The 23,497-nt window shown below is 43.5% G+C and overlaps 1 protein-coding gene across 3 annotated transcripts in view; it reads left to right on the top strand.

The window, feature by feature from the left end:
- Positions 1-23,497, top strand: part of LOC126194751 (multidrug resistance-associated protein 1-like) — a 368,141-nt gene that overhangs the window by 17,993 nt on the left and 326,651 nt on the right. The window contains exon 1 of one of the 3 annotated variants that reach the window (XM_049933027.1): positions 9,454-9,494. The exons of the other annotated variants lie outside the window; for them this stretch is intronic. The gene's annotated coding sequence lies outside the window, so the exon portion shown is untranslated. Of the gene's footprint in view, positions 1-9,453; positions 9,495-23,497 lie in introns of those variants that run through there. 3 annotated transcript variants of the gene reach the window in all.

The raw sequence follows: 23,497 nt of genomic DNA, 5'->3' as shown, positions 1-23,497 counted from the left end.
CTCAAGCAACAGCAGCCAAAAGGCTATAAAATAAGGGCCGGATCACATAACATGTTCCATGTCGTCCGTGAAAATACGAGTGGGTAAAGGTAGGTAACAACACTTTCGAAACTAAATGATGGCATCACACTCCTGGGGCAAGACGAAATAATACAGTCAGTCCATACACACATGGAGGAGCTGGTGGCAACGAAACACACCGACGAAGGGGTACAACGAGTACTACTGCATAATTTGCCAGGAAAGCTCCAGCGCAGCTGAAAACGAAACGCTCATGAAGGAAAATGAAGAAGAAGAAGAAGAAGCAGGCTATGATATATGACGAAATCCAAAGAATATATCTCCAAGACTCGGCGGACTCAGTGTGGAATTCACTGTGTATTTCAACGACAAATGAAGTCTTAAGTTACTGTGTATTTATGACAAATTACTGCAGCCGAATTCTAATGTTCCTGAATAGCTCGTGGAAGGAATCAACGTATGAATCCCTACCATCCACAAAGCAGAGTAATTGACAATTTTTTAAAATTACGTTACTGAATACAGAAATTTCCACAGACCTTACATGCCGATGAATACGATAACTCGCCGGTACCAGATGACTGCAATTACGGACAGGAAGAACCTCCGCAACTTACGTCAGTGCAGACATGTTACTGCTATTGGGGAGCACTGGAGAATTAAGTTTGCTTTAGCTTCACTTGAGTTAGCAAAACCTTTCGACAGAGTAACCGAGCAAGATCTCATGAACACCATGCAAGCAATGGGATTTCCAATATATTTTATTAACCTTGTACATGAACTTCCAAGTAAAAGTATTACAAGGGTACTGATCAACGGCCAGCTGACTGAAAATCCAAGTGCACCAAAGCAACCACCTCCACACTGTTTCGTGCCAATCATAAGGCTCCTCGAGCGCCACGTCTGCTCAACCTCCGGACCAATCGTAACCAAAGTTAATGATATTCTTTTCCCTGCTTGAGAAGCAGCCATTTCTAAATTCGTAAATTTCCGCGCAGGAAGGAAAAAATGTTATGCTCCTGAATTGTGTTTCCAATGACCACTTTACGCAGCGTGTTTTGAGAGTTTTCGTTTAGGCCTAAAGTGAACAACACATTTATCACAGAGATTATTATCTAGATAGGCCAAGTGTTACAGCATGCCCAACCAAAAATGTTCAAATGTGTGTGAAATCTTATGGGACTTAACTGCTAAGGTCATCAGTCCCTAAGCTTACACACTACTTAACCTAAATCATCCTAAGGACAAACACACACACCCATGCCCGAGGGAGGATTCGAACCTCCGCCGGGACCAGCCGCACAGTCCATGACTGCAGCGCTCCAGACCGCTCGGCTAATACCGCGCGGCCATGCCCAACCATGGGCCTTGGCTGAACTAAGAGAAGTGATTTTGTGCCCCAACATAGACCGTTTCAGAGCCGCCATAAATGTTGCGTTCCATGCTAAAATTCTTCATACGGCCCAAAAAACTCGGCAGGTAGAGGGACAACCCACCTGAGGGTTCCGTCTAAATCGTCCGTCCAAGGCGAAAATGGATTTTGATGGATGCCAGCTCTACACACAATGTGCGTTTACAGCACTGTCGAAGCGCCTTGGGCAGGCGACCTAATTTCCTACCTGTGCCCCTGTCCCTGTCGTGGCCAGAAACACCTAACAGGTAGGGCCAGATAGACTGTTTTCCGCCTTTTCAGCCGAAAGCATTATCTGCACACTGTTGCAGATATTCGTGGGACCAGCTTCTTTCCCTGGTAAGCGCTTTGAGATGTTCCTCTCCCAAGCAGCTACACGTGGCTTCCAAGTCCCAAATGTTCACAGCATGATTTACTGTTAAATAAATAAAGAACCCACACGCAGTAATACTGTACATGCTCCCACCAACGCCTGCTCGTGTTGATAGCTTCATGTCATCGCACAGAAAATGATGTCTGGCGTGTAATAACAACATTAAAGAATAGCATTGAATATGAAACTAAGCCGGCTGGTCCCGGCGGAGGTTCGAGTCCTCCCTCGGGCATGGGTGTGTGTGTTTGTCCTTGGGATAATTTAGGTTAAGTAGTGTGTAAGCTTAGGGACTGATGACCTTAGCAGTTAAGTCCCATAAGATTTCACACACATTTTTTTGAAACTAAGCGAGAGGATGACTTGTCCTCTCTGACAGGGTGGCCGCCCGACCTCACGACGTATGGACCTGGTCTGACCTTGGTTTCGCCATGCGTTGGTGACGCTCACCACAGCACTCCTCGGACACCCGACAAATCGTGCAGTTTCCTATGTGTTTGTGCCGAACGTCTGGACCATCACAATCTGGCCTTAGCCAAACTCGTATACATCGCACGACTTCCCCATTTACACACGGACAACATGCTCACTGATACACCACGCACCGTGCGTGTGTCTGACTACCATTCATCGCCAGGTGATGCTGCTATCGCCAGAATGGGTTTATATCGACAATAGGTCGGTGCTCATAACGGAAATTTTTGGTAAGGTCTTATGGGACCAAATTGCTGAGGTCTTCGGTCACTAAGCCTACTCACTACTTAATTTAACTTAAAGTAACTTATGCTACGGACAACATACACATACCCATGCCCGAGGGAGGACTCGAACCTCGCCGGCCGCGGTGGTCTAGCGTTTCTAGGCGCGCAGTCCGGAACCGCGCGACTGCTACGGTCGCAGGTTCGAATCCTGCCTCGGGCATGGATGTTTGTGATGTCCTTAGGTTAGTTAGGTTTAACTAGTTCTAAGTTCTAGGGGACTAATGACCTCAGCAGTTGAGTCCCATAGTGCTCAGAGCCATTTTTTTGACTCGAACCTCCGACGGGAGGAGCCGCACGGACCGTGACAATACGCCCCAGACCGCGCGGCTACCCCGCGCGGCAGGTCATAATGTTCTGGCTGATCGGTGTATTTAATACTTATTGAGAAATTAGCTTCAAAAACATTCGGCGAAAGTATTTAAATGAAGGGAAATAACACTGCAACTGATTATGTCCCAGTTTCGAAGCTTCAGATATTTATTGCAAAAATAACAGCACTACCCGTTGATCATCTGTAGTAACTACCGAACCCTTTTCATGTTTACAGATCGCTTCCAACATTATACACTCCTGGAAATTGAAATAAGAACACCGTGAATTCATTGTCCCAGGAAGGGGAAACTTTATTGACACATTCCTGGAGTCAGATACATCACATGATCACACTGACAGAACCACAGGCACATAGACACAGGCAACAGAGCATGCACAATGTCGGCACTAGTACAGTGTATATCCACCTTTCGCAGCAATGCAGGCTGCTATTCTCCCATGGAGACGATCGTAGAGATGCTGGATGTAGTCCTGTGGAACGGCTTGCCATGCCATTTCCACCTGGCGCCTCAGTTGGACCAGCGTTCGTGCTGGACGTGCAGACCGCGTGAGACGACGCTTCATCCAGTCCCAAACATGCTCAATGGGGGACAGATCCGGAGATCTTGCTGGCCAGGGTAGTTAACTTACACCTTCTAGAGCACGTTGGGTGGCACGGGATACATGCGGACGTGCATTGTCCTGTTGGAACAGCAAGTTCCCTTGCCGGTCTAGGAATGGTAGAACGATGGGTTCGATGATGGTTTGGATGTACCGTGCACTATTCAGTGTCCCCTCGACGATCACCAGTGGTGTACGGCCAGTGTAGGAGATCGCTCCCCACACCCGTCGCGACACCACTGGAGGCGGGCTGCACGATGTTGGGGCGTGAGCGGAAGACGGCCTAACAGTGTGCGGGACCATAGCCCAGCTTCATGGAGACGGTTGCGAATGGTCCTCGCCGATACCCCAGGAGCAACAGTGTCCCTAATTTGCTGGGAAGTGGCGGTGCGGTCCCCTACGGCACTGTGTAGGATCCTACGGTCTTGGCGTGCATCCGTGCGTCGCTGCGGTCCGGTCCCAGGTCGACGGGCACGTGCACCTTCCGCCGACCACTGGCGACAACATCGATGTACTGTGGAGACCTCACGCCCCACGTGTTGAGCAATTCGGCGGTACGTCCACCCGGCCTCCCGCATGCCCACTATACGCCCTCGCTCAAAGTCCGTCAACTGCACATACGGTTCACGTCCACGCTGTCGCGGCATGCTACCAGTGTTAAAGACTGCGATGGAGCTCCGTATGCCACGGCAAACTGGCTGACACTGACGGCGGCGGTGCACAAATGCTGCGCAGCTAGCGCCATTCGACGGCCAACACCGCGGTTCCTGGTGTGTCCGCTGTGCCGTGCGTGTGATCATTGCTTGTACAGCCCTCTCGCAGTGTCCGGAGCAAGTATGGTGGGTCTGACACACCGGTGTCAATGTGTTCTTTTTTCCATTTCCAGGAGTGTAGAACGTGAAAACCGTCCAGTATGTGAATAGTATCTTTTCTCCGTACATAAGATATAACGCAGTTCACCAGTTTATTGAAAGCTTCCTCGTATAACCTTAAGAAACTCCGATAGTTACCTGGCCCTGATACAACTTCCTATAACACGTTGCTATGCCTGTTTGTGGTACGCCTTCCAAGCCCTTTTTTCGCGCGTTGACGCTTCCTCTTGCACAATGTGTGCATGCAATAATATTGTACCGTTCCTTGACCTCGCACTTTTACCCAGCATATTGACACAATATTATTGCGCAAGAGGTACACTATGTGATCAAAAGTATCTGCACACCCCCAAAAACATACGTTTTTCATATTAGGTGCATTGTGCTGCCACCTAATGTCAGGTATTCCATATCAGCGACCTCAGTAGTCATTAGACATCGTGAGAGAGCGGAATGGGGCGCTCCGCAGAACTCACGGACTTCGAACGTGGTCAAGTGATTGGGTGTCACTTGTGTCATACGTCTGTACGCGAGATTTCCACACTCTTAAACATCCCTAGGTCCACTGTTTCCGATGTGATAGTGAAGTGGAAACTTACAGCACAAAAGCGTACAGGCCGACCACGTCTGTTGACTGACAGAGACCACCGACAGTAGAAGAGGGTCGTAATGTGTAATAGGCAGACATCTATCTACACCATCACACAGGAATTCCAAACTGCATCAGGATCCACTGCAAGTACTACGACAGTTAGGCGGGAGGTGAGAAAACTTGGATTTCATGGTCGAGCGGCTGCTCATAAGCCACACATCACGCCGGTAAATGCCAAACGAAGCCTCGCTTGGTGTAAGGAGCATAAACATTGGACGATTGAACAGTGGAAAAATGTTGTGTGGAGTGACGAATCACGGTACAGAATGTGGCGATCCAATGGCAGGGTGTGGGTATGGCGAATGCCCGGTGAACATCATCTGCCAGCATGTGTAGAACCAACAGTAAAATTCGGAGGCGGTGGTGTTATGGTGTGGTCGTGTTTTTCTTGAAAGGGGCTTGCAGCCCTTGTTGTTTTGTGTGGCACTATCACTGCTGCAGTCGTGGACTGTGCAGCTGGTCCCGGCAGAGGTTCGAGTCCTCCCTCGGGCATGGGTGTATGTGTTTGTGCTTTCGATAATTTAGGTTAAGTAATGTGTAAACTTAGGAACTGATGACCTTAGCAGTTAAGTCCCATAAGATTTCACACACATTTGAGCATTTTTGAACACTATCACTGCACAGGCCTACATTGATGTTTTAAGCACCTTCATGCTTCCCACTGTTGAAGAGCAATTCGGGGATGACGATTGCATCTTTCAACACGATCGAGCACCTGTTCATAATGCACGGACTGTGGCAGAGCTAGGTTGCACGACAATAACATCTCCGTAATTTACTGGCCTGCACAGAGTCCTGACTTGAAACCTATAAACACCTTTGGAATGTTTTGGAACGCCGACTTCGTGCCAGGTCTGTCCGACCGACATCGATACCTCTCCTCAGTGCAGCACTCCGCGAACAATGGGCTGCCATTCCCCAAGAAACCTTCCAGCACCTGAATGAACGTATGCCTGCGAGAATGGAAGCTGTCATCAAGGCGAAGGGTGGGCCAACATCATACTGAATTCCAGCATTACCGGTGGAGGGCGCCACGTACTTGTAAGTTATTTTCAACCAGATGTCCGGATACTTTTGATCACATAGTGTATTGAGCGTTTGAGGGCCCCTTTACTTAAACCTCTACCCTGGAAAACCGGTACCAGTTACAAGCTGCCTTGTAATGGCTTGCAAGGGCAACAAATATTTTTCAACATTTCGCGTAATTACTGACCGAATTTCAAAATTTGAAATGCTGTCGTAATTGTTTCATTAAAAGGTGTCATCTTACGTGAAAAAAGTAACACAACAAAAGAAGTGCTAGAGCTAGAAACTGTGTGTTTGTCCTGAGGCAGTATACAAATACCTAGATTATGAGAGCACGTAGCGACCTCCAATCAACTTTATACATAATTTCATACTTTTATGAGACTTTTACTTACTGACACCTCCTACAAAAACATGAAACGAAAAATTCCTTACTGTATTTTCTCTGTTAGTGCAGTAAAACTTGAGCAGCAAGCATGATCTTTTAACTTATTACTTCTTTACTACCGATTCTGTTCGCAAGACAACTTGCAGTTACGTGTACCACTGAATATACCTGCAAAAGTATATCATTCTCAGACATATAGTCCAGGAGATATGAGGCCATAAGCAATGAGATGCGTGAGAAACTAGCTTTTGTTTACAATGGAGCACAAATTACCCACATTATGTTCATCCAGCGTCTAGTAGTGAGAGTATTTAGCGACTTCCCAAAAACATTTAGCTTAATGTCAAACCTTTCCTACGCTTTTTCTCGCTTACATGCTTAAATTAAAATGCTTAACACGTTAACTAATATGTAAAGTAATCAGAGGTTTGAAACTGTTTTATGTACGGGACATCGATCCTTTAAAGAATCGGGAGTTTACCTGTTCTTCTTCAAACTAAATGATTAATTCTTGCTGCAAAAAAACCTGGCGTGTGATGATTACTGCATTCGTTGAAAGCGGTTCAAAAGTAGTCGAGAGTGCTTAATTCTCGTCGAAAATTTGCGCCCTTTCAAATATTCGATGTGCTTCTTCGTGGTAATGTATTAGCGGTCCATCGCTGAAACGAAGTAGCTAACAAAGCAGGGTTTTCGAGTCGTTGAAATCTAATCAAAACGACAAAATCGGTTTCATCTTTCGGAAACGATATAGCCACCAAATAAAACAATGACTGGCGAGCGTTACATAAATCTTATTGACCAATTAGACGAAAAAAATACCTATGCTACGTGCAAAATCATAAAAAAACATTCCTTTGAACAAGTCACCTTCCACAAGAAACTTAACGGTGGGAAGCTGATGAGTTTGAAGTACAAATTATTGGAGCATCCAAACGTTATTAACTACATTTGGCATCTGGTGACTACCAACTACTCCTTCTTATTAAGGTGTCTGCAGCCGAAAATCGTTTTGAGTCCGACGAAGATGTTGTGGAGACGTAGATGGGTATCTGCAAACCCTCCAGAACCTGACTTCAGCGATGGTGCTGAAAAGAAAATTGGACATGGTGTTTCGTTCTAAAAGGGGACTGAGTCGAAGCATAACAGAATTTTTTACTTAAATGTAGTAGTTTCAGCGCTACGTTTTGGTAATGTCGTTGAAATATATCGGTAACTGACAAAAACGTTCCTGACTAGTCTGAACTGAGTATACACTGAAACAGCAATTCCAGTATTTTATTTAATCTTCTGTAATAATTTATTCTACAATTAGAAAGTAAGAGGGTGATTTGAAAAGTTCTCGGGATCATCACGAAAGATCAGCGCTAGCGCAACGAGTTGTTCACGTGATATTCATTGGACTGTTGCCTGTAAACACGTGCTACGTCAGTGCTCTTGGAAGAGAGCTGTGGTGGTGACGTGGCTCTGTTTTTGTTCCCTAGTAGTGATTTGCGAAGATGGGAAAAATCAAGTTTCGAGCAGTGATTAAGTACTTCATACAGAAAGGTATGAAAGCAAAGGACATTCATACCGATTTCCAGACTACACTGGAGGACTCTGCTCCTTCATATTCAACTGTTGCCAAGTGGACAAATGAATTTAAAGTTGGTCGGGAGAGCTTAGATGATGATCCGCGCAGTGGTCGGCCAAGAAGTGTGACTACTTCAGAAATCATTGCAAAAGTGCACAAAATGGTCATGGGGGATCGCCGATTGAAAGTGCGTGAAACTGCTCACGCTTGCCAGATGTCAAATGGCTCTGAGCACTATGGGACTTAACATCTATGGTCATCAGTCCCCGAGAACTTAGAACTACTTAAACCTAACTAACCTAAGGACATCACACAACACCCAGTCATCACGAGGCAGAGAAAATCCCTGACCCCGCCGGGAATCGAACCCGGGAACCCGGGCACGGGAAGCGAGAACGCTACCGCACGACCACGAGCTGCGGACTGCCAGATGTCATCTGAACGGGTATATCACATTGTAACTGAAGAATTAGAAATGAAAAAATTATCTGCAAGATGGGTGCCGCGACTCTTGATGCTGTATTAAAAACGCATGAGCATGGACATATCAGAACAATGTTTGGCCCGTTTTAGAAGAAACGAACAAGATTTTTTGCGCCGGTTTTTGACCACAGATGAAACTTGGTGCACTACTATACCCCAGAGACAAAACAACAGTCAAAGCAGTGGAAACATGCTGATTCTCCGCCACCAAAGAAAGCAAAGACAATTCCTTCGACGGGAAAGGTCACGGCATCAGTGTTCTGGGATGCGAAGGGGATTCTGTTTGTAGATTATCTTCCCACTGGTCAAACAATTACTGGAGAGTACTATGCTAATCTCCTGGACAAATTGATACACGGAAAAAGGCCAGGTTCAGCAAGGAGGAAAGTCATCTTCCATCAAGACAATGCGCGCCCAAACACATGTGCCGTCGCCATGGCAAAATTACACGAACTGAGGTATGAATTGTTGCCACACCCACCTTATTCACCTGATATGGCTCCGTCAGTCTTAATAAACCGACAATTTTTCTTGGGGGATGAAGATTCCCGTCTAACGAAGAATTGATAACCGGAGTTGACAACTGTTTTGCAGGCCTGGAGGAAACTCATTTTCGAGATGGGATCAAGGCACTGGAACATTGTTGGACCGAGTGCATTAATCTACAAGGAGACTACATCGAAAAACAAAAAAGTTTCAGTGATGTAAGTACTTTTTTTCTATTCCGTTCCGAGAACTTTTCAAATCACCCTCGTGGCTCCAGCCCATTACTTTCTGCTGTGGTCTTACCCAGGTCAATAACGTAATACAATATTTCGTACAGTGTTTAGTCCTAGCACAGCTTCATAAGGTAGTCACGTTTGTCTATGTTTTTCGCAAACCGTGTGACATTAACAAGCTGGCGCACGCCGTGATAAGATAGGCTATCTCCTCTTTAACTGCGGATGTGTTGTGGGTACTGCAGAAGCTGGGATTCATTGCAAGTTGCCGCTGAAGTGCCAAGAAGTGTGAGTACTTGACATTTTACGTAGCTACGCTCTCCGCCTCTTGAGTCCATCAACTATCATGTTTTAGACGCACAATTTCTGAACTGCGGAAACGGAAGAAGCCGGCAAAAGGAACTCTAGAGTTTAACGTGTCGTTGTCAGTTCAACTAAATACCTGGGTTTACTACAGCTCCAGTTAGGGATTGCAATTACAATTGCAAACAACTTGTATTGGAACCCTCATAAAGTAAATGATGTCGGGAAGGCGAACGAAAGACTGCCTTTTATTGGCGGAAAACTTACAAGATTCAATAAATCTACTAAAAAAGTTCCCTATGCTACACTTGTCCGTCCTATTCTGAAGTGTTTCTGCGCAGTATTGGATGTTTACCAAAAAGGATTGAGTGAGGATAGGAAAAGTCCAAAGAAGGGCAACTCGTTTTCTGTTATCGCGAAATAGTGACGGATGTGATAAGAGAGTGTGGTAATCATTAAAACACAGGCTTTTCTCGTTTCGGCGATATCGTTTCACGAAGTTTGAATCACTTCTTTCATCCCCGAATGTGAAAATATTGTGACGAGTCCCACCTCCTTGGCAATGTGACCATCCTATTAAAATAAGAGAAATCAGAGCCCGCACGGAAAGATTTAGGTGTTCATTGCTCCTCCGTCCTATTCGAAGATGAAATGGTCGATAAATAGTCTGTAAATGGTTCTATATGCCCACTGTCAAGCACTCCGTAGATGTGGACACTACGGTGTTGGGGAACGTTGAATAGCTTGGCTAAGAGAGAAGTAGGAAACAAAATATACGTGGCCCTATTTGTTGAACTACTCCGGCATTCTTCGAAAGTAAATATGGTAGAAAACGTAAACTTGATTCAGAAGGGCTTGTTGTGCCAAATAAAGTTGTTACCACCGGACTGCTGTATTTTTGCACTTGGGCTTTCGTGATTGTTATCGTAAACACGTGCTGACGTGACAGTAAACAAGTACAGTTGTGACTAACAAAAACCCACCGAAGAGTTAATGCTTTCAAGTCAGTTGTGTACATATTATGAAGTGATTCAGGCTTTCGCGAAATATCGTCTGGAGGCCGTATGCAATAATATCGTTGCGTTTATGTAAATTTATAGTAAATTGAATATTTTCAATTTGAAACTCCCACCACACATTGCTATTCTCTCATTGGTCCACCCCGTTCTTAACTTTACCACTCGTGCTATACTTAAACCCCCCGAGTCTCGTTCTCATAACCGGTCAATCCGTCAGACGCGCTGGTCCGTTAACTTGTGTGTACTTCACTTGAAACTGCAATACTAAGAGATTTAGAGACGTATAATGAAATAAATTTATGGAAATGCAAGAAAATTCTCTGTTATTTCTGCACGATTGAGATAAAGACCTTTTTTCACCGTAGTTCTGAAAATTACAAATCGAAAGACGTCAGAAAACTTCATGTGGGTTGCAATTACCGCCAATGTTTGCTATCTAGCAGTACCTAATTCTGTTGTAACAGGTTTAACTTGATATTATACAGGGCGGTCCATTGATCGTGACCGGGCCAAATATCTCACGAAATAAGCGTCAAACGAAAAACTACAAAGAACGAAACTTGTCTAGCTTGAAGGGAGAAACCAGATGGCGCTATGGTTGGCCCGCAAGATGGCGCTGCCATAAATCAAACGGATATCAACTGCCCTTTTTAAAAAAATAGGAACACCCATTTTTATTACATATTCTTGTAGTACGTAAAGAGATATGAATGTTTCGCTTTGTGATGGATGGCGCTGTAATAGTCACAAACATATGGCTCACAATTTTAGACGAACAGTTGGTAACAGGTAGGTTTTTTAAATTAAAATGCAGAACGTAGGTACGTTTGAAAATTTTATTTCGGTTGTTCCAATGTGATACATGTACCTTTGTGAACTTATCATCTCTGACAACGCATGCTGTTACAGCGTAATTACCTGTAAATACCACGTTAATGCAATAAATGCTCAAAATGATGTCCGTCAACCTCAATGCATTTGGCAATACGTGTAACGACATTCCTCTCAATAGCGATTAGTTCGCCTTCCGTAATGTTCGCACATGCATTGACAATGCGCTGACGCTTGTTGTCAGGCGTTGTCAGTGGATCACGATAGCAAATATCCTTCAACTTTCCCCACAGAAAGAAATACGGGGACGTCAGATTCGGCGAACGTGCGGGCTTCGACGACCAATCCACCTGTCATGAAATATGCTATTCAATACCGCTTCAACCGCACGCGAGCTATGTGCCGGACATCCATCATGTTGGATGTACATCGCCATTCTGTCATGCATTGAAACATCTTGTAGTAACATCGTTAGAACATTACGTAGGAAATCAGCATACATTGTCCCATTTAGATTGACATCGATAAAATGTGGGCCAATTATCCTTCGTCCCATAATGCCGCACCATACATTAACCCGCCAAGGTCGCTGATGTTCCAATTGTCGCAGCCATCGTAAATTTCCCGTTGCCCAATAGCGCATATTATGCCGGTTTACGTTACCGCTGCTGGTGAATGACGCTTCGTCGCTAAATAAAACGCGTGCAAAAAATCTGTCATCGTCCCGTAATTTCTCTTGTGCCCAGTGACAGAACTGTACACGACGTTCAAAGTCGTCGCCATGCAATTCCTGGTGCATAGAAATATGGTACGGGTGCAATCGATGTTGATGTAGCATTCTCAACACCGACGTTTTTGAGATTCACGATTCTCGCGCAATTTGTCTGCTACTGATGCGCGGATTAGCCGCGACAGCAGCTAAAACACCTATTTGGGCATCATCATTTGTTGCAGGTCGTGGTTGACGTTTTGCATGTGGCTCAACACTTTCTGTTTCCTTAAATAACGTAACTATCCGGCGAACGGTCCGGACACTTAGATGATGTCGTCCAGGATACCGAGCAGCATACACAGCACACGCCCGTTGGGCATTCTGATCACAATAGCCATACATCCACACGATATCGACCTTTTACGCAATTTGTGAACGGTCCATTTTAACACGGGTAATGTATCACGAAGCAAATACCGTCCGCACTGGAGGAATGTTATGTGATACCACATACTTATACGTTTGTTACTATTTCAGCGCCATCTATCACAAAGCGAAAAAAGTGGTCCAGCTAAAACATTCATATCTCTTTACGTACTACACGAATATGTAATAAAAATGGGGATTCCTATTTTAAAAAAAACGCAGTTGATATCTGTTTGACCTATGGCAGCGCCATCTAGCGGGCCAACCTTAGCGCCATCTGGTTTCCCCCCTTCAAGCTAGACGAGTTTCGTTCTTTGTAGTTTTTTCGTTTGATGCTTATTTCGTGAGATATTTGGCCCGGTCACTATCAATGGACCGCCCTGTATATACATTGCTACAAATAAGAACCGTATTTGAATATGAACGTCCTAACGGGTTTCCATGGAATATTTCTACTTTCGTGTGCAATTTCTACCATAGCAGATGGTCGGTACATCGTCAATTCCAGGAATTCCTCTGAAGGTTTGGATGCTGTGTGTGGTGGTGTCGTAGTTTTACGGAAGTACGGCGGCTCAATCGAGACCAGGTGTTGAAAAGATTTTACAGCATAATTAACGAAATCAAATTGTTGAAGATAGCAAAAGCAAAATCTATGCTAGAAGTTGTCGATGCCAATAGGACGCCAGATTTAGCACTTTTGGGTAATTTGACTTCTCATTTATGTGACTTAAAATGGGATGAAACACACTTTTCGATTTGATGCGAGAATCTGGAACTCGATTTCAGGATTTTTAAAAAAAGGCAAATATTTTGTGTTAATGTGACATCTGTAACAAACAATACAGCTTCGTTGCTAGAAGATTTTCAGATGGAATGCATAGAGTTGCAATCTGTCATATAGCTAAAAGAATAATTTGATCATGTATCTTTGTTGGTCCTTTACGCATCATTCCTGTCCAGACTGAAATACCCCTTGCTGTACAGTCATGAAGTATGTATGTCATCTTTATTTGAAAGTAAATGCGTTTTGTGAACAGTTATTTTCAAGAGTAAAGCACACAGAGAGTAAAAATGGAACCAAAATCTCACACTTAGAATTGCAATCACTTTCATCGAACCAGATGTGGATACAATAGTCCCCCAAATTCAAAGTCAAATGACGCATTAATTCTATTGTAATTCCTTATATACACTGAAGAGCCAAAGAAACTGGTACACCTGCCTAATATCGTGTAGGTTCAAATGGTTCAAATGGCTCTGAGCACTATGGGACTCAACATCTTAGGTCATAAGTCCCCTAGAACTTAGAACTACTTAAACCTAACTAACCTAAGGACATCACACACACCCATGCCCGAGGCAGGATTCGAACCTGCGACCGCAGCAGTCCCGCGGTTCCGGACTGCAGCGCCAGAACCGCTAGACAATATCGTGTAGGGCCTCCGCTAGCATGAAGAAGTGCCGCAACACGACGTGGCATGGACTCGACTAATGTCTGAAGTAGTACTAGAAGCAACTTACACCATGAGTCCTGCATGGCTGTCCATAAATCCGTAAGAGTGTGAGAGAGAGGAGATCTCTTCTGAACAGCACGCTGCAATGCATCCCAGATATGCTAAACAATGTTCATGTCTGGGGAGTTTGGTGGCCAACGGAAGAGTTCAGAGTCAGAAGAGTGTTCCTGGAGCTGCTCTGTAGCAATTTTGGAAGTGTGGGGATTCGCGTTGTCCTGCTGGAATTGCCCAAGACCGTCGGAATGCAAAATGGACACGAATGGATGCAGGTGATCATACAGGATGTTTATGTACGTGTCACCTGTCACAGTCATTTCTAGACGTATCAGGGGTTCCATAGCACTCCAGCTGCACACGCCCTACACCATTAGGGAGCCTCCACTGACTTGAACAGTCCCGTGCTGACATGCAGGGTCCATGGGTTCTTGAGGTTGTCTCCATACCCGTACACGTCCATCCGCTGGATACTATATGAAACGAGACTCGTTCGACCAGGCGACATGTTTTCAGTCATCAACAGTCCAATGTCGGTGCTGACAGGCCAAGACGAGGCGTAAAGCTTTGTGTCGTGCAGTGACATGAGTGGGCCTTCGGCTACAACAGCCCATATCGATGATGTTTCGTTGATGGCCCACCATTGAAATCTGCAGCAATTTGCGAATGGTTGCACTTCTGTCTCAGTGATTCTCTTCCGTCGTCGTTGGTCTCGTTCTTGCAGGATCTTTTTCCGTCCGCAGCGATGTCGGAGATTTGATGTTTTAGCGGATTCCTGATATTGACGATACACTCGTGAAATGGTCGTACGGGAAAATTCCCACTTCATCGCTACCTCGGAGATGCTGTGTCCCATTGCTCGTGCGTCGACTACATCACGTTCAAACTCACTTAAATCTTGATAACCTGCCATTGTAGCAGCAGTAATCATTCTAACAACTGCGCCAGTCACTTGTCTTATACAGGCGTTGCCGACCACAGAACCATATTCTGACTGTTTACATATCTTTATATTTGAATACGAATTTCTATACCAGTTCCTTTGGCGCTTCTGTGTATAAATGGTTAATGAAATATAATTTATAAAATGTCAAATTAATTACATCTCTCTTTTTAAAATGAAGATTCATAAATTAATAAATTCTTAATTACTTAGACGTGTTAACTATATATCTCCAAACCTCCGGCCGTTTTTTTTTTTTTTTGCCTCAACGGTTATTGTTGGTGTTAAGTAGATTTCGTGGGGCCCCAAAATACTCGTCTTTATCCAATTTGGCCCAGGTAAATTAAAAATCTGGACAACCCTTTTCTAAATTATTACCTTAATATATGCTGGGTTGTCTAAACCTTGGTTGCGAAACCTAAACAACTTACTTTGAGTTAACGAACTAGTAGACTGAAATGAAGATTCAGTTTTTTATTGGCATAAACATTTTGAACTTTCCTGCAACAAGCAAAGTTCACAGCAACTTTTAAATGACGATCGCCATAAAAAGACATATCTAGATCCCATCTCTGAGCCTTGCTATACTATCTAGTTATGACAAGTGCAGTAAAACCTGTTTCATCTAACCTGTTCTTAAAAAAAAATCGAGTCGCACAGATCGGTATTTTAGCGACTGCCAGAAATGCCGTTGTCTTCCACTAAATACATTTCTAACTAAAATAGTGCATTCGCTTCACGTATGTCAGGCGTACTTGGAACTTGCACTGATAAACATTAGCTGTTTTGTGTTCTGTTCTTTGCTGTCAATAAAATTGTAACGCAATTCAGTTTCAATAGTTTGTCGAATGCTATTGCCAAGTTGTCAATCAAATACTTCGTTCTGCGCAATGCTTACCATTCGCATTACGTAGCCTTCTGAAGTTGATGGGTTATTTTCTTAAGTTTTATTACAAATGAGTTCGTTCTCGAAAGTGGTGACCTTTTTCTGATTTTATTTGCTTTTCTTCTGATTCTACTTTAGTAGTTGTGAAGTTCAAACTCATAAATAAACGTTAGCATCCAGGGTTTTCGGTAGCCGTACCATCTTTTCTTGCCACTGCTAAAGACGAAAGAGATGTCAGGGAACCAGTAAATTCTGATTATTGAAATACTCTAAATTCCTTGTATAAAACAGCTTCAAACGTCTGATTATTTGCAAATGAGTTAATGTGTTAAAAATTTTATATCAAGCACGTAAGCCAGAAAAAGTCTAGAAAAGGTTTTAAATTATGTTTAAAGTTTGTTTGTAGTCGCTAAGTGTCCACATCCTCAAATACTGGGTGAATAAAGTCCAGGTATTTGCGCACCATCAGCTACACTGCCTCAAGACAAACACACTGTTTCTAACTGTAAAACTTGTCTTATTGTGTTCAACTTTTAATACAAGATTATACTTCTTGACGAATTGATTATGACAGCACTTTGAATTTTAAAATCGGTCAGTAACTATGCGAAATACTGGAAACCAAATTATTGTTGCGCCTGGAAGCCGTTAGATAATCTGCAAGCGCACCGGGTTCGGAGAGGATAGACAGAAACAGTCTGAAAAGCTTGTAAGAATGTAGCAGAGTAGGTTGTGTTGAGAAATAATTGTTAAGAAAAAAATTTGATAGATTGCCCTGTTTCCGAGTTGATTAGCTCTGACCTTAGCCAACCAGGCCACTGTGCTTGAAACTTCAAGTGGCCCGTCCGATAGGCCAACTAATTAGCGTCCATTGTTCTCACAGCGCACAGAGCGTGATGGCACACGAGACTACTCAGCTTTTGGTCCTGTTTGGATCCTTACTACCACCCGTGTCCAATTTTTGTATTGCTCTCTCGTTTCGTATCAGGAAATCAAACGAAGAACGTGTCTGGCGATAGCGTCTCTGGCAGGCCGCTTGAATTGGCGTGCGCAACGGCCTGGCAGTATAACTTAGTGCTAAAAACCCTTTTGTTGCTGCAGACGCGCCTTTGCATTCTGAGCAGAGGTGGCTATTGTTATGGCTGTACTGCTCGCCAAATGCTGGAGCCTGGGCTGAGAGAAGGCGTTCTGGCCCATATGAAATACTTACCATCCTATTTATCGGATACTATTTGGTGATAAAATTTGAATTTTGCTCGTCTGATATCTTCACTCGATAAATAACTGAATTTCTTTTCGTTTTCCGCCGTACTTACTGTGCTGCCTCAAATTAAGTAAAATGCTGCACGAAATTTTGCTTGGTGTCTCTTCATTCAGGCATGTCCAAAAGAACAGACACTGCATATTCATACCTAGCTGAGCAATGGATCTATCTTCTTCAGTGCGTATGCACAAATACGTCCGACCTCCTGCGGGGATCTCAGAGTAGCTAACATGGAGCAAATGGACAGGGGCTCCGAATAGGTTGCGCTCCGTGGGAGTGTCGGTCGGCCGTCAGGCGTGCAGAGATGGTCCGCACAGTTGCAGAAAACACTGTCTTGTATGGCACAGTGGCTAACGCGCCTGCTAGTAAGCAGAAGGTCCCAGGTTCGAATCGTGGTTGGGCACACATTTTCACTCATTCCGCATAATGTCCTGATGCAGCTCACTTCAAGCAATCCCTTCCCTTTCCTTTCCTTTCTCTCCTCACCACCTTCAATTTACATAAAATGTGTCCGAACTGCAGATTCCATGTGGTGTCTGTTCTTTCGGACGTGCCTGGAAGAACAGACACCACGCATTCATATAATCTATTGAGCAGCTTAAATTACTGTGACTGAAATATTTAGCTGTTGTTTATGCAACATGTGCGGGGCTACCGCTTCATTTTGAAGTAACTTCACGAACGTGTGCCCTTTTATACTGGCGGGTCTGCGTTGCATGACATCTATTGGTAAATTCCGCATTACATAGAGGTGTCTTGATACTCCTGATATGGTCTATGCCGCAATGGGGATCACGGCGTTTTTCCTCGGCACGATTGCACGTACCAGCAGGACAATGCAACATGTCACACAGCTCACAGTATACGTGCATGATTCGAAGAACACCAGGATGAGTTTACCGTGCACCCCTGGCCCCCAGGCTCCCCGGATTTAAACCCAGTCTAGAATCTGTTGGGCCATCTGTATCGCGCTTTTCGCACCATGGATCCTCAACCGAGAAGCAGCTGGTCACTGCATTGGAGTCTGTATGACTCCACATATCTTCCAGAACCTTCGCGACGCTCTTCCCATACGTCTCGCAGCAGTCTGCGCTGGGAAAGGTCGCTATTCTGTCTTCTGACAAGTGGTCACATTAATGTTACTGGACAGTGTATAATGCCGCAGAACGTATTTCCTTTACTGGCGCAGTTTGTTTCGTGCAAGTCGTACATAACTGATATATTCATGTCTTGTGGTAAATATTTTCTGTACATGATAGCTTTGCAACAGTGGTGCAAAGGAGTCAATAAGCATCAAGGGCATGTACACTTTAGATTCTAAACTTTCGTTACACTGTCTGTCTTTCGTTGACCATTAGGAGCAGTCAGGCCAGTTGTATATTTTTGTGTTAACGACAAATGAATCTGGAATGATCAACATTTCACAGTAGGCTTCCTACAAACAGGATGTACTGCGTTGCAAACACCACATGTAGGGTCTTCTAGCGCCACACTAGCTTACTTGTGGCAGCTCCGTACCGACACAGTCAAGGTGTTAAATTCCATTGTATATCTCAAAATAAGCCGCAAATGGCTCTGAGACGTCCACCTGAATTGTTTCTGGGAAGACTCCTTTCAATTTTTCTTGTTACGCATAATGGAATATTCCCTTTACTTTAAATGAAGTGTGGAAATGAAACGAGGGCTATGATTGTTCGCGTTTCCAGCAATTATCACAGTTCTCCATTAGCAAGCGTCTCTTCCATGTGAGCAGCATAGACATCTAAACCCAGGATAATTTTGCGATGAAATGTTAGACTACATAATTCCAGTGCCTTTAAAGGTAAAGTTGTGCATATTTATTTGGTACGGTTGTTCAGTTCGGCTTGGCTACTCCCCAGTAGATCCACTCACTCTCTTCTCACTACATAAGTAGTGAATTTGAAACTTATTGGTGGGTTGAAATTGTTTGCCGGATCTGGGACACAGACACCGACTGAACCCTGCCTTACACTGGCACGACTCACAGCCAGCATCACAACTTCAATTCTCCCATTATTCATCTCACCCCTTCTTTCCAAATCATCGGTACCCATATCTTCAGTTCTACTATACAGGGTGTCTCAAATATTTTGGGTCAGATTGAAACAGGTGATAGTGTGTCCTCAACTTTTTATATTGAGATGGGGAACCAATGCCCAAAAACGCATATTTATTGTGTTAGGGACATGCGCAGCCTACAATGCATAACAACAACATAGCTCATAGTAACTGTTTAAAGTGAGGACCGTCAGTCTCAGCGCACGGATGGAAAAGTGCATGAAGTTCTGCTGCACTTCTCAAAGATACCAGGTGTCTGTTATATCAGGAGAAAGGCAGCTTGGACCCTAGCAAGCAGGTCTTCATGCTTTTCTATAGGTGTTGCATACATAAACATCTTGACGTAACCGCAGAGGAAAAAGTGCAGAGGTGTGAGATCTGGTGACGGCACCTGTCATGGGACAGAACCTCCCCTTCTAATCCAACGTTGAGAGTATGTGTTGTTCAGTTGTTCATGTACATTGACATCGACTGGGCCGGTGCACCATTATGTTGAAACCACATTCTTTTGCAGACAACAAGGTGTTCAGTCTACAAGAACTGTGGAAGCATATCTCGCAGGTACACCAGGTAATGTGGACCAGTCAAATGAGGAGGCAGAAACTAAGATACAAGATACTGCTTAATGACCTTGCACAATACCAGCCCAAATGGTGACAGAGAATCGTTCCTGATGGTGACAGATGTGAGGGGTGTGTGGGTTGTCCTCGCTCCAGACATGCCTGTTGCAGCTGTTAAAAACACCATCATGGCTGAATGAGGCCTCATCTGTAAAGAACACAAACTGTACTAAGTTCGGGACTACAGTACAGTGATGGATAATACATGGACAGAAGTGAATGCAGGACTTAAAATCCGTTCGTCCCAGTGCTTACACACGTTCTTTATGACAAGGGTATAATACTAATTAGTTGGTAGCAGCGGGCAGAAAATGATAAGGTGCTGGGCCGAAATTACTTTACACATTTTATCAAAGGATAATTTATTAGAGGAAGATTGTATTTTAATATTAAAGTTCAAAACTTAGTTTTCCTTCACGATTAAATATACATGCCCTTACTTCATGTTACAGTTTCTAATGACACCATGTTACAAGTATAACAGCTTAACAGTTTGATGGCGATGCACATGAAATCAACATCGAATTACAAATTTTACTCACTGATTGTAACTCAGGAAAAGAACGTTTCAAATGGTTCAAATGGCTCTGAGCACTATGGGACTTAACAGCTGTGGTCATCAGTCCCCTAGAACTTAGAACTACTTAAACCTAACTAACCTAAGGACATCACACACATCCATGCCCGAGGCAGGATTCGAACCTGCGACCGTAGCAGTCGTGCGGTTCCGGACTGCGCGCCTAGAACCGCGAGACCACCGCGGCCGGCCAAGAACGTTTCAAAACTGACATCACTTTCACAGAGCTTAGGTAACAACTATACAGGTTAAAGCCTGAGTTAGGAAATTCAGCTGCACTTTCGCAAATTTTCGCGTAATCCAGTTCCATAGAAATGAACTACCAATTACCATATAAATTATTAAAACTTGTAAAAGGTGCTATAGCCATGTTCACTGTTGTGAGCAAATTTTTAAAAGACTAAGAATAATTACACAGCTTCACTTAGTGAACACTTTAAAATTTAAGCTCGAATACACAAATACCAAATAACGTAAATGTTAGCCACATATCTTTTCAAACAGTATCTACTCACAGGAGCTGATGCACCTGATTAGAAACAGTGGTATTCCACGAAAACAGTAGTGACAACTTACAATTAAGTAGCGATTTGCTGTAACCAACACCAAGTAATAATTACAATTGACTAGCTTACAGCATGACAAATTAAAACATTGATTTTCTTACAATACAACAAATCGAAACGTAGATTACTAAAGAGCCTCGCTCCAAATAATAACACACAGATACAAGCCCTCCTGTCGAATGGTTTCTTCCTGAGAAACATCAGTCAAAAAGGTGGCCTTTACAATAATTTATTAAAGCGGAACGTTTGTATATAAATACCTGTAACATAGATTTGTTACCACAAGTTGTTGATGTTGTGGTCTTCAGTCCTGAGACTGGTTTGATGCAGCTCTCCATGCTACTCTGTCCTGTGAGCTTCTTCATCTCCCAGTACCTACTGCAACCTACATCCTTCTGAATCTGTTTAGTTTTACCCTCCACGGTGCCCTCCAATACTATATTGGTGATCCCTTGATGCCTCAGAACATGTCCTACCAACCGATCACGTCTTCTAGTCAACTTGTGCCACAAACTTCTCTTCTCCCCAGTTCTATTCAATACCTCCTCATTAGTTATATGATCTACCCATCTAATCTTCAGCATTCTTCTGTAGCACCACATTTCGAAAGCTTCTATTCTCTTCTTGTCCAAACTATTCATCGTCCATGTTTCACTCCCATACATGGCTACACTCCATACAAACACTTTCAGAAACGACTTCCTGACACTTAAATCTATACTCGATGTTAACAAATTTCTCTTCTTCAGAAACGCTTTCCTTGCCATTGCCAGTCTACATTTGATATCCTCTCTATTTCGACCATCATCAGTTATTTTGCTCCCCAAATAGCAAAATTCCTTTACTACTTTAAGTGTCTCATTTCCTAATCTAATTCCCTCAGCATCACCTGACTTAATTCGACTACATTCCGTTATCCTCGTTTTGCTTTTGTTGATGTTCATCTTATACCCTCCTTTCATGACACTGTCCATTCCGTTCAACTGCTCTTCCAAGTCCTTTGCTGTCTCTGACAGAATTACAATGTCATCGGCGAACCTCAAAGTTTTTATTTCTTCTCCATGGATTTTAATACCTACTCCGAATTTTTCTTTTGTTTCCTTCCCTGCTTGCTGAATATACAGATTGAATAACATCGGGGAGAGGCTGCAGCCCTGTCTCACTCCCTTCCCAACCACTGCTTCCCTTTCATGCCGCCGGCCGCGGTGGTCTCGCGGTTCTAGGCGCGCAGTCCGGAACCGTGCGACTGCTACGGTCGCAGGTTCGAATCCTGCCTCGGGCATGGATGTGTGTGATGTCCTTAGGTTAGTTAGGTTTAAGGGGCTCCGGAACGCCCTATACTTGCAATGTTAAAATAACGCTTATAAATTACATCTTTCCTCACAAAGTATTTGAGGTAGGAAGTTGAACTTTTTACACATTATTTATTGGAATATGGGCTACAACTTAACACAGGGATTTTACAAAATTTTAGTTCAGTTATTAAAGATGATTTTTTTTGAATTGTAATGAAAATTCACAACGTTTTTTTGCAGTTTTTTATTTATATATTCAAAAATATACAGTTTTTTGGAAAAAGACTGTGTTAAATTATGCAGAAGGTACTGTGTAACATTTACTGAAAGTCTGAAACAAATATGTTTGGAAGATCCTTAGAAAACGTGTAATTAGTATGAGAAAATAAAAGTTTTGGGAATCGAGCGACAAAGATTGTATTAACTTTTTAGTGCATTCCAGGTCCATAGGATGGATTATCTTCATCCTCTGCAAACTCCTCCTCCAGCTTCCTCTCGTTCCTCCTCCTGTTTACTCTTGCTTATGTTTCTATACTCTTTACAGCCCTGTCTGCAGCGCGAAGGTGTTCCTTGTCTAAAGCAAGCATTGCTCGTACCATGTTAGAACCTATCTTCATTCCCATATTTCTAAATACCTTGCACCTTGCAATGTTGCCATCATTGAAAGTCGCAACAGCATCATACACACCAAAGTGAAGTGTTTCTATTCCAACAAATACAGTCTTGGGGATTCTCGACCATATTACACTATTTACACTTTCATTGGGGTTTTGAGTTTTACCGTGAATACAATTTTTCAACAGTTCAGGTGCTGCTAAGTCTCTGAAAATAGGTTTTATCACCTCCATTATTGCATGAGGCAGACTATGCTTATGAGTGTACACTTCACCAGTTAGCAATCCTTTGTTGTATTTACACCAACTGTCTTCTTCTTTGGGACACAAGCTATGTTGGGGATTTTCATCGGTTGAAGAAGTATGAAAAAAAAAGAGCCCAAACAGCCTTCTTCATTTCGTCGACACTTTGTGTATTTTGCCTAATAGCCATTCCATAATAGTTCTGCATTTTGTCAATTACACTGTCAGTTAACCTTCCCTTCCCATCCAACCCTTTACCATCACTGAGTTTTTGTTTTTTGTATGAAGCTTTCAGTCGCCGAATCTTGTTCCCATTCGCTTCTGTATGTGTCCAATACACTCAAATTTCTGCACTACAACAGCATCACCATAGGGCTTCAGTCCTTGAACATGTTTGAAACTTTT

This window comes from Schistocerca nitens, chromosome 7 (assembly GCF_023898315.1).
Source record: "Schistocerca nitens isolate TAMUIC-IGC-003100 chromosome 7, iqSchNite1.1, whole genome shotgun sequence".
Classification (NCBI taxonomy): Eukaryota; Metazoa; Arthropoda; class Insecta; order Orthoptera; family Acrididae; genus Schistocerca; species Schistocerca nitens.
The sequence above is the reverse complement of the archived record's forward strand: the minus strand, read 5'-3'. Positions and strand labels throughout refer to the sequence as shown.